This window comes from Mustela erminea, unplaced genomic scaffold, assembly GCF_009829155.1.
Source record: "Mustela erminea isolate mMusErm1 unplaced genomic scaffold, mMusErm1.Pri scaffold_38_arrow_ctg1, whole genome shotgun sequence".
Lineage (NCBI taxonomy): Eukaryota > Metazoa > Chordata > Mammalia > Carnivora > Mustelidae > Mustela > Mustela erminea.
In genome coordinates this window covers 217,358-230,325 of record NW_022476398.1, presented here as the reverse complement: position 1 = coordinate 230,325, position 12,968 = coordinate 217,358, and positions in this window count along the sequence as shown.

Genomic DNA, 12,968 nt, shown 5'->3' with positions numbered 1-12,968 from the left:
GTCTAGGCATTGGGCCTGTGATCGCCTCTCCACTCACCCTAGCCCAAGTCTGTCTTCTGATACTTCTCTCCCAAACCATGGCTCACATGACCCCGGGATCTGGTCTTTGGAGCCACACCACAGGATTGTGCCTGCCATCCCTAAGGAAACTTTGCCCATCACAGTTGCCCAAACCCTCCAGATTAAGAGAAACCTGCAAAGCCCCTAAGCCCATCCCAATATTGGAGGCCGCTTTGGATGCAAATGCATAGTCTGAAACACCCTGGTCCCCTACATCCAGGCAGATTCCCAAGTCAATGGTCTTGGGTCAGAATATTGAAACTGACACGCCCCTAGGACCTCTTTGGAACCCTCCATTAGTTTTTCAGGCATCTGTTCTCAGAGGTCTGTTCGTGAATACCAGCTTATGATACAACATGTGGACCCTGAGCCACACAACAGAACAAATCATGTCTCCAGAAGGAAACCGTGCTCTAGGACCTGTGTCAAAGGCTCAGGGTAGAAGAATCTTGCAAGGCCCCTTTGTCACCAGCACATTCTAAGATCTCCATGTTAACAAACCAGCATTGTAACCCATGTGCAAGACATTCCATGTCAACTCAAGGCCTTGGTCCTTCGCCCTAGAGCCACCAGAATGAACCTGCCATGTTCCTCGGCGGCAATGGTCAATGGAAATGTACTTTCCAGGAATCCACATGGGAGAGCTCTGCTACCCAAACTTTCCACAAGGGGGATCCTGGAGCAAACACACCAGACTCTACCTGTCCAGTAGAAGGAAACCTTGCCGTTTGGAGCATCTCACAAGTCCCAGGGTGGGAAATATTCCATAGCCTCTGTACATGACCCCTCCATTTGTCGGTCAACATAGTAACAAATTCGAGTGTGAACAAACATCTAACATCTGCCCATACTCACATGCTGGATATCTCGAAAAAGATGCAGCACATTGGAACTGCCTTCCACCTGGCACTGTATTTAACTGAAGCTGGTGTTTACAATTGCATCCTAACCTGATGTTCCCCAAGACCTCTTGACAGGGAATTCTGGAGTCACAATGCAGCATTCTGCTTCCCCAAAGAAGAATTGCCTGGTTAATCTGCCCAGCAACCCAACGTGAGGATCAATCTGCTCCTCCCTCGAGGAAACACCAATTTATAGACTGCCCTGGCCACTAGTGCTGTGTCTGACAGAGCCTGAGCACCTACCTCATGTCAGCCTTCTAGAGAGCGGGGCCCATATCTTGCATGTGAGACCGGCCATGGACCAAGTCTGTCATCTCTACCCATCATTGGTATTCAGGCATCTGTACCCAGACCTTTCTGGAATCCCTGCCAGTGGGGGAACCTGAAGCACAATAGAGAACTCCTCCTTCCCCATGGCAGGAAACTTGGCTATTGGGATGTGTGTCCAACACTCAGAGTGGAAGCCTTCTGTATGGCCAATAAGACCACGCCCACTCCTGAGGGCCGTCCTGGGCAAAACAGGCATTGTGACCCTCAGCCTGAGCATGCTCTCAAACAAGCCCTCTCAGTTGCACGAACAGGATACTGCAATGAAGGCCTGGTATGCCCCTAAGCACAAATCCTATCCCTGTGTGGGAATTTCCAGGCCCCCAGACCCAGAGTCTGTCTCTGGAATCCCTTTTTTGGTACACCCCTAAGATGGAAAACAGAACTCCTCCCTTCCCTGAAAAAGCCACCAAACTATAAGGAGCCAGCATATTCCTTAGAGAGGAAAAATCTCCCATGGACCCATGAGACCACACCTGCATTCCCAGGCCATCCTGGACACACAATCCACATAGAAAAGCCTGTGCTACTGCCTAGAGTCACCCTAATTACAATTCCTGATGATCTGCCCTCCAGGTCTAACCACTGGGCTTGCGATCACATCGCCACTAACCCTAACCCAAGTTTGTGTTTGCAGACTTATCTCTCAAAACTATGGCTCACATGCCCTCTGGGTTCTGGTCTCTGGATCCACACCACAGGACTGTGCCTGCCATCCCCAAGGAAACTTTGGCCATCACAGCTGCCAAAACCCTCCAATTAGGAGAAAACTACAAGTCCCCTGAGTCCACCCCAATATTGGAGGACATTGTGGATGAAAATGCGCAGTCTGAAACACCCTGATTCCCTACATCCAGGCAGATACCCAAGTCAATGTTCCCGAGTCTGAAGTTTGAACCTGACATACCCCTAGCACCTCACTGGAACTCCAGTTAGGTTTTCAGGCATCTGTACTCAGAGGCCATTTCTGGAATACCAACTTATGATATAACATGTGGTCCCTGAGCCACACAACAGATAAACTCCTATCCCCAGAAGGAAACTGTGCTCTCGGACCTGTGTCAATCCCTCAGGGTAGGATTATCCTGCATGACCCCGTAGCCACCAGAACTTTCTAAGATCTCCATGGTAACAAACCAGCATTGTGTCCCATCTGCAAGAGATTCCATGTCAACTCGAGGCCTTGCAACGTAGCCACAGAGGCAATAGAAGGAACCTACCATGTTCCTCAGCTGCAATGATCAATGGACATGTGCTTTCCAGGCATCCATGCAGGATAGCTCTGCTACCCAAACTTTCCACAAGGAGGACTGTGGAGCAACCAAACCAGACTCCACCTGTCCAGTAGAAGGAAACCTTGCTGTTTGGAACATCTCACAAACCTCAGCATGGGAAATTCTCCATGGCCTCTTGACGCCACCCCTCTATTTGTTGGTCTTCATAAACACAAACTCCAGTGTGAGCAAACGTCTGACATCCGCCCTTACTCAGGTGCTGGATATCTCGAATCCACCGTTGCACATTAGAAATGCCTTCTGCTTGGCAATGAATTGAACCGTAGCTTGTGTTTACAATTCCATCTTCACCCTACTTGTCCACAAGCCCTCTTGATAGGGAATTCTCTATCTACAACACAGCATTCTGCTTTCCTCATAGAAAGAAGTGTCTGGCAGACAGCCCAGAAACCCAAAATGAGGATCAATCTACTCGGCCTGCAAAAGAACCCCAATTTATAGGCTTCCCTGGCCACTAGTGCTCTGTGTGACAGAGCCTGAGCCCCGACCCCGTGTCAGCCACCCAGAGAGAAGGTCCCATATCCAGCATGTGAGACCGGCCATGGCCCAAGTCTGTGATATCTACACATCCTTGATATTCAGGCATCTCTCCTCAGACCTTTGCTGGAATCCCTGCCAACGGTGAACATGAAGCACAATAGAGAACTCCTTTTTCCTTATGGCAGAAACCAGGATGTTGGGATGTGTGTCCAACCCTCAGAGTGGGCGCCATCTGCAATGCCAATGAGTCCACACCCACTCCTGACAGCCGCCCTGGGCACAACAGGCATGGTGACCCTCAGACTGAGCATGCTTTCAAACAATCCCTCTCCGTTGCTCCACAGGGATCTCGCATTACAGGCCTGGTATGCCCCTAGGCACAAATCCTAACCCTTGGTAGGATATTCCAGGAATCCAGACCCAGAGCCTGTCTCTGAAATCCCTGTTTGGGGGCACCCCTAAGATGGAAAACAGCACTTTTCCTTTCCCCGCAAAAGCCACCAAACTATTGGGACCCATCGAGAGGAAAAATCTCCCATGGACCTAGGAGACCACACATCATTCTGAGGCCATCCTGGACACACAATCCAGATAGAAAAGCCTGTGCTACTGCCTTCGAGTCACACTAATTATAGTTCCTGAGGAACTGCCCTCCAAGTCTGTGCATTGGGCCTGTGATCACTTCGCCACTAACACTAACCCGAGTTTTTGTTGCAGACTTCTCTCCCAAAACCATGGCACAAATGCCCTGCAGGATGGGGTCTCTAGAGGCACAACACTGGACTGTGCCTGCCATTGCCAAGGAAAATTTGCCCATCACAGTTTCCCAAACCCTCCAGTTTAGGAGAAACCTGCAAGGCCCCTGAGCCCATCCCAATATTGGAGGCCGCTCTGGACGTAAATGTGTCTTCTGAAACACCCTGATCACCTACATCTTACATACAATCAAGTCAAAGGTCATGAGTCAGAAGATTGAACCTGACATGCCTCTCGGACTTCATTGGAATGCTAGATTAGGTTTTCAGGCATCTGTCCTCAGATTCCTGTTCAGAAATATCAACTTATAATACAAAATGTGGTCCCTGAGACACAGAACAGAACATCTCCTGTCCCCAGAAGAAAACCATGCTCTTCACTTGTGTCAAACCCTCCAGGGGGAGAATCCTGCATGGCCCCTTAGCCAGCAGCACATTCTAAGATTTCCTTGGTAACAAAATAGCATTGGGACCCATCTGAAAGAGATTCCATGTTAATTCATCACCCTTGGTAAGTCGCACCAGAGCCACCAGAATGAACCTTCCATATTCATCAGCTGCAGTGGAGAATGGAGGTGGGCTTTCAAGGCAGCCATGCGGGAGAGCTCTGCTACCCCATCTTTCCACATGAAGGGCACTGGAGCAAACTAACCAGACTCCACATGTCCAGTAGAAGGAAACCTTACTCTTTGGAGCATCTCACAAGCACCAACGTGGGTCATCCTCCATGGCCTTTTGATGCCACCACTCCATTAGTCATTCATCACAGATACGAACTCCAGTGTGAGCAAACATCTGACATCCGACCTTACTCAGGTGCTAGATATCTCGAATCAGACACTGCACACAGGAACTGCCTTCCGCTTGGCACTGAATTTAACCGTAGCTTGTGTTTAAAATTCCATCCTCACCCTCCTGGTCCCCATGGCCTTGTTATAGGTAATTCTCAAACCATGTCGTACCATTATGCCTTCACCATAGAAAGAAGAAGTGCCTGGTGATTCTTCCCAGAAAGCTCACATGAGGCTCAATCTTCTCAGCCCTTGAGGGAACCCCGATTTAAAGGCTGCCCTGGCCACTAGTGCTGTGTGTGACAGAGCCTGAGCCCTGACCTCGTGTTATCCACCCAGAGAGCAGGGCCCATATCCAGCATGTGAGACCGGCAATTGCCCAGGTCTGTCATCTCTACCCATTCTTGGTATTCAGGCATCTGTCCCCAGACCTTGCTGGAATCCTTGTCAATGGGGGAACCTGATGCACAGTAGTGAACGCTTTTTTCCCCTTGGCAGGAAACCTGTCTAAAGTTTTGGGTGTCCAACCTTCAGAGTGGGAGCCAGCTGCATTCCCAATTATTCCACTCCCTCTCCTGAGGGCCGCTCTGGGCACAAACAGGTATTGTGTCCCTCAGCCTGTGCATGCTCTCAAACAAGTCCTCTCATTTTCACCATCAGGGTCTCGCATTGCAGGCCTGGTACTCCCTTGAGCCCAAATCCTAACCGTTGGTGGATTTTCCATAAGCCCAGACACAGAGCCCATCTCTGGAATCCGTGTTTTGGGGCACCCCTAAGATCGAAGAAAGCACTCTTCCCTACACCGAAAAAGCCATCCAACTATTGGGAGCCGCCAGGATCCTTAGACAGGAAAAATCTTCCATGGACCCATGAGACCACACCTGCATTCTTAGGCCATCCTGGATACACAATACAGATAGAAAAGCTTGTGCTACCGCCTTCCTGTCACCCTAATTACAGTTCCTGATGAGCTGTTCTCCAGGTCTATGCATTGGGCCTGCGATCACCTCACCACTAAACATCACCCCAGTTTCTGTTTGCAGACTTCTCTCCCAAAACCATGGCTCACATGCTCTCTAGGATGGGGTCTCTGGAGCCATACCACAAGACTGTGCCTGCCATCCCCAAAGAAACTGTGCCCAACACAATATCCCAAAACCTCCAGATTAGGAGAAACCTGAAAGGCCCCTGAGACCACCCCAATTTTGATGCCGCTCTGGACGCAAATGCACAGTCTGAAACACCCTGATTACCGACATCCTGGCAGACACCCACGTCAATGGTCCTGAGTCAGAAGATTGAACCTGACAGGGCCCTAGGACCTCATTGGAATCCTAGATTAGGTCTTCAGGCATCTGTCCTAAGAGGCCTATTCTGGAATACCAACTTATGATACAACAAGTGGTCCCTGAGCCACACAACAGAACATCTCCTGTCCCCAGAAGGAAACCATGCTTTTCAACCTGTGTCAAATTCAAAACGTAGGAGAATCCTGCATGGCCACGTAACCACTAGCACATTCTAAGATCTCCCTGCTAACAATCCAGCATTGTGACCCATGTGCAAGAGATTCCGTGTCAACTCAAGGCCTTGGCACTTCTTGGCAAAGCCACCAGAAGGGACCAGAAATGTTCCTCAGCTGCAATGGTCAATGGAGGTGTGCTTTCAAGGCATCCATGCGGGAGAGCTCTGCTACCCAAACTTTCAACATGGGGGAACCTGGAGCAAACAAACCAGACGCCATGTGTCCAGTAGAAGGAAACCTTGCTCTTTGGAGCATCTCACAAGCCTCCACGTGGAAAATCCTCCATGGCCTCTTGACGGAACTCTTCCATTTGTTAGTCATCATAGACACAAACTCCAGTGTGAGCAAATATGTGAATCCACCCTTACTCAGGTGCTGGATATCTCGAATCAGCTGTTGCCCATTGGAAATTCCTTCCTCTTGGCACTGAATTTAACCTTAACTTGTGTTGACAATTCCATCCTCTCCCTATTTGTCCCCAAGCCCTCTTGATAGGGAATTCTGGGCCACAACTCAGCATTCTGCCTGCCCCATAGAAAGAAATGCCTGGTGAGTCTGCCTAGAAACCCCACATAAGGATCAATCTGCTCGGCCCTTGATGGAACCCCAAATTATAGGCTGTCTTGACCACTAGTTCTGTGTCTGAGAGATCCTGAGCCCCGACCTCATGTCAGCCACCCAGAGAGAGAGCCCCATATCCAGCATGTGAGACTGGCCATGGCCCAAGTCCGTCATCTCTACACATCCTTGGTATTCAGACACCTGTCCCCAGACCTTGCTGGTATCCCTCTCAATGGGGGAACCTGAAGCACAATAGAGAATGCCTCTATCCCATGGCAGGAAGACTGGCTGCAAGGATTGGTGTCCAGCTTTCAAAGTGGGAGCCATACTCATGGCCAATGAGGCCACGGTAACTCATGAGGTCCTCCCTGGGGAGAAAGAGGCATTGTGACCCTCAGACTGAGCATGATTTCAAACAAGCCCTCTCTGTTGTACCACCAGGATCCCTCATTGCAGGCCTGGTATGCCCCTAGGCCCAAGTCCTAATCCTTGTGGGGATTTGCAAGGAGCCCAGACCCAGAGCCCATCTCTGGACTCGCTGTTTTGGGGCACCCCTGTGATGGAAAACATCACTCATCCTTTCCCCGAAAAAGCCACCAATCTATTGGGAGTCGCCAGGATCCTTAGAGAGGAAAAATATCCCATGAACCCATGAGACAATACCTGCATATAGAGGCCATCCAATACACACTTCCAGATACAAAATCCTGTGCTACCGCCTTTGAGTCAACCTAATTAAAGTTCCTGATGAGGTGCCCTCCATGTCTACACATTAGGCCTATGATCAGCTTGCCACTAACCCTGAACCAAATTTGTGTTTGCAGACTTCTCTTCCAAAACTTTGGCTCACATATACTCCAGGTTGGCATCTCTGGAGCCACAGCACAGGCTGTGCCTGCAAACCCCAAGGAAATTCTGCCTGTCACAGTTGCCCAAACCCTCCAGTTTAGGAGACACCTGCCAGGCCCCTGCGCCAACCCCAATATTGGAGGCCTCTCTGGATGCAAATGTGCAATCTGTATCATCCTGATCACCTGCATCCAGGCAGAAACACAACTCAATGATCCTGAGTCATAAGATTTAACCTGACATGCCCCTAGGACCTCATTGGAATCCTAGATTAGGTTTTGAGGCATCTGTCCTTAGAGGCCAGTTTCAGAATACCAACATCTGATACAATATGTGGTCCCTGAGCCACACAACAGAACATGTTCCTGTACCCAGAAGTAAACCGTGCTCTTCTTCTTGTGTCAAACCCTCAGCATAGCTGAATCCTGCATGGCACCTTAGCAATTACCACATTCTAAGATCTCCCGGGTAACAAACTAGCATTGAGAACCATCAGCAAGAGATTCCATGTGAACTCAAGGCCTTGATACTTCGACCCATAGCCACCAGAACAAACCTGCCATGTTCCTCAGCTGCAATAGTCATTGGAGGTGTGCTTTCCATGCATCTTTGCGGGAGTGCTCTGCTACCGAAAGTTTCCACATGGGGGACACTGTAGCAAACAAACCAGACTCCACCTGTCCAACAGAAGGAAACTTTGCTTTTTGGAGCATCTCACAAGACCCAGCAATGGAAATCCTCCATGGCCTATTGATGTCACACGTCCATTTGTTAGTCATCATAGACACAAACTCCAGTGTGAGCAAAAGTCTGACATCGCCCTTTACTCAGGTGCTGGATATCTCGAATCAGCCACTGCACACTGGAACTGCCTTCCGCTTGGCACTGAATTGAACAGTAGCTTGTGTTTACAATTCCATCCTCACCCTCCTGGTCCCCAAGCCCTCTTGATAGAGAATTCTCCAGCCACATCACAGCATTCTGCCTTCCCCATAGAAAGAAGAAGTGCCTGGTGAGTCTGCCTCACAACCCCACTTGAGGATCAATCTGATCGGCCCTCGAGGGAACCCTGATTTATAGGCTGCTTTTGCCACTAGTGCTTTGTCTGACAGAGCCTGAGCCCTGACCTAGTGCCCTCCACCCAGAGATCGGGGCCCATATCCAACATGTGAGACCAGTCATTGCTCACATCAGTCATCTCTACCCATCCTTCAGGCATCTGACCCCAGTACTTTCCTGGAATCCCTGGCAATGGGGATGATAGGGTCTGAAATCAAAAGAGTGGGACTGGTACAAAGTGAAGGTCAAGCAAAGGTTTATTTTGCACCAAGCATAGAGAATCAAACTGACCGGTCAGGGCCATCTCTTGCAAAGAGGCGAACCCTCCCATCCTCAAAGACTAACTTTTATACAGGTAGTATAGCCAGGCTATACACAGGTGGCCAATGAGATTGCAATCTCAGAGAACACTGCACAGTCATGCTAAGAGAGCCACACACAGAAAAAAAAAAAATGCTAGGTACGGGTGCCTGGGTGGCTCAGTGGGTTAAGCCTCTGCTTTTGGCTCAGGTCATGATCTCAGGGTCCTGGGATCGAGTCCCGCATCAGGCTCTCTGCTCAGCAGGGAGCCTGATTCTCTCTCTCTCTCTCTCTCTCTCTCTCTGCGTGCCTCTCCATCTACTTGTCATCTCTCTTTGTCAAAAAAATAAAATAAAATCTTAAAAAAAATACTAGGTAACACATGGGTACCTAGTTGAATTTCAATTTACCTGAGTAGATATATGCGTGCCCGACTGATTGGATGTCTTCACCTTGCCTGACCCTCCCTTGATCTAGGCTTTGCAAGTAAGTTCCTCTGGGAGGGGCAGGGTCAATCTAAGTTTACTGCATAGGGTCAATCTAAGTTCACTACATAAACACAAAATGACTTCCTCTGGCCAATCAGGCTCTTACATTCCCCCCTTTTCTTTGGAGATTAGTCAAATCCTTGACTTTTCAGCCAGTTCTATGCTCTCTGGTTGTAAGGTGTTATATTGAGCTTGTGAACCTAACATTTTATTGCTCTAGTTTTCTTTTGTACAAATGGCACTAGTGCATAGTCGGCTTATGAGTTAGCCATTTACAGCTTCATCTAAATTCCTACCTATACTTAACATAAACAGGTAACAATAAGAGCAACAATAAACTCATAGTCTTTTGAGTCTTAGCTTTAGTCCATGGTCAGCGGGGTCCATTGGCTGAGGCTTCCACTTCTGGGGGGCGTCTTCATCCTTGGATCGTTTGACGTGACCCTCATGAATCCAGGCCCTAATGCCTTCTATTTTTATTGCTGTGGGGGTAGTCAGGATGACAGTAAATGGTCCCTTCCAGTAAGGCTCCAAGCTCCCCACTTGATAGCGACGTATCCAATCCAAGTCCTTGGGTTGGTAAGGATGTGATTCCACCTCCGTCTCCATCCCAGTGTGGGCAGTCTAGATCCCTGCATGGGCTTTTTTTAAGACAGACTGTAATTCCTGCAGTGACTGGAGTACAGACTGATAAATAATTTCTTTTAGGGCTACCTCTTGTAGCCGAGGATAGAGCTGGTGGGGAGGGTTGTCTCCCAAACATTATTTCAAATGTGGTCACCTTGTTTAAACAGGGTGTACATCATGTCCTGAGGTGGGCGAAGGAAGGAGATCCACCCATCCACTGCCAGTCTCCATCATTAGTTTTGTCAAGGTCTCTTTAAGAGTCCTGTTCATTCTCCCTACTTACCCTGAACTCTGGGGCTGATAGGCACAATGTAGTTTCCAATTTGTGCCCATGGCCTTGGCCAATGTCTGAGAGACTGAGCTCAGAAATGCAGGGCCATTGTCTGACCCAATCGCAAGAGGCAGCCCAAACCTAGGAATTATTTCTTCTAGTAGCCTTTTTGTCTACTGCTCCTGCTGTCTCATGTTTGGCAGAAAAAGCCTCTACCCAGCCTGAAAATGTATCTACAAAAACTAATATGTACTTGTGCCTATATTTTCCAAAGTTCATTTCTGTAAAATCTATTTCCCACTAAATTCCTGGTTCCTTACCTCTTTCTCTTTTCCCTCTTCCTATTCAAGTTTCTCCCACATTAACTGCCTGGCATTGAGCACATCTATCAACTACATCCTGAACCATATGCCCTAAATTAGAAACCTGGAATTGCTAGTCTATAAGGTCCTTGAGTTTGTGTATCTCCAGATAAGTACCTTGATGTATCTGGTCTACTAACTTCTTACCTAGTCTTCTAGGAAGAATTAACTTTCCTCTTTTAGTCTAACCCAGTCCCCTTCATAGTCTAATATAGCCCATATTTGTAAATACTTTAAATCTTCCTCTGAATAGTCTGGTTTTTCAGGTAGGGCTAGAGAGGGGAGTGTAACCAGCTCTTGCACTGTTTCTCGGGCTGCTTGCTTTGTGGCTCGATCTGCTCATTAGTTTCCTTTTGAAATCAGATCAGTCCCTTTTTGGTGTCCCGTGCAATGCATAACAGCCACCTCTTTGGGGTCCCAAATAGCCTGGAGGAGAACCAATATTTCTCCTCGGTTTTAATTCCTTTTCCTTCTGCTGTTAATAGGTCCCTTTCTTTATAAATAGCCCCATGTATATGGAGAATAGGAAAGGCATACTTGCTGTCCATATAGATGTTGGCGGTTTTACCTTTTACCATTTGCAGTGCTTTAGTGAGTGCAATTAGTTCCGCTTTTTGTGCCGAAGTTCCATGTGGCAGGGCTGCTGTCCAGAGTTCCTGCCCCGGAGAAACCACCACAACACCCCCATACCTCTTTCCATTGACCATGTAGCTACTCCTATCTGTGAACAGAGTCATCTTGGCATCCGGGAGGGGAATGTTTCTGAGATCTGGCTTTATTCCTGTGACTTGGGTTAGGACCTCCCCACAGTCGTGTGGATGGTCAGCCATGTCCTCTGGCAGCAGTGTGGCTGGATTTAGCACAACCAGGGGCTGGGAGGTCACACTTGGTTCATTGAGGAGGAGGGTCTGATACCCTGTCTCTCAGATTTTCATCATCCATCAGTCGCCTGGAGTCTGGAGAAGGCCCTCAATAGCATGGGTGGTGGTCAAGATGAGATTATGACCCTAAGTCAGTTTACCTGAACACTTGACCAGGAGAGCCGTGGCAGCAATTATACGGAGGCAATGGGGGAACCTGGCTGCTACTAAATCTAGTTTCTTGCTAAGATAGGCTACTGGCCTTCGCCAAGGTCCCATAGTCTGATTTAAAACTCCTTTGGCCACCCCTGCTTTTTCATCCACATACAAGTGGAAGGGGTCGGTAACATCTGGGATGGCCAATGCTGGAGCACTCAGTAAGGCAGTTTGTAACTCCCGAAATTCTCCTTCTGCCTCAGCTGTCCACTCCATCATAGTGAGCCCTCCTTTTGCCAGTTCGTAGAGAGTTTGGGCAATCTCCACAAACCGTGGTATCCACAGCCTACAGTAGCCCACCATCCCAAGAAACTCCCTCTCTCTTCCAGACATGGTGGGGCGGGGGTATCGGTTGATCACCTGTTTCTTGGACTCAGACATTGAACGCACTCCCTCGTGGAGATCAAAGCCTAGAAAAATGGCATGGCTCTTACAGAGCTGTGCTTTCTTCATTGACACCTGAAACCCTTTTTCCTGCAGAGTGTGTAAGAAAGCTATCATCTCCGGCAAACATGACTCATAGTCCTCAGCGATTACTAGCAAGTCATCAACGTACTGTAACAGAGTGACTCCTGGGTTGGGGCTTCTGTACTCACGCAAATCCTCATGTAGGGCCTTGTCGAAGTTATTGGGCGAATTCTTAAACTCTTGGGGAAGTCTTGTCCAGGTGAGCTGGCCTAGGAATCCTTCCTGTGGGTTGGACCACTCAAAAGCAAAAAAGGTGCCAAGAATTCCTTTGCTAAATAAATGAAGAAAAAAAATGCATCCTCGAGCTCTAAGACAGTATACACAGTTCTTCTGGGCCCAGGAGGGAGAGTAGGTTATAAGGGTTAGTCACCGTCCAGGGGACATCTTCAGCCAGTTTGTTAACTTCCGGAAAGTCCTAGACGGGTCGGTACTCCCCAGTCTCTGTCTTTTTGACAGGCAGCACAGGTGTGTTCCATGGAGATTTGCAAGGAACTAAGATCCCGTCTCCTCGGAGGCGGTTAATGTCTTTTTCTGATCCTTCCTTTGCTTCCCGGGGTAGGAGGGTACTGCCGAACGTGAACAGCCATAGCTGTAGCCTTTAATTTTACCACCACTGGAGGTTGTTCCTTGGCCAAGCCAGGAGGCTTCCCTTCTGCCCAGACCTCGGGAAACTCGTCCTGTAGGATTTGGAGAAGGCTCCCCCCACACGTTGTCTCCTATGGTTTTGAGACTGGCCCATAAAGGAGGTATTCATCTTCTGCTGCCATAAGCA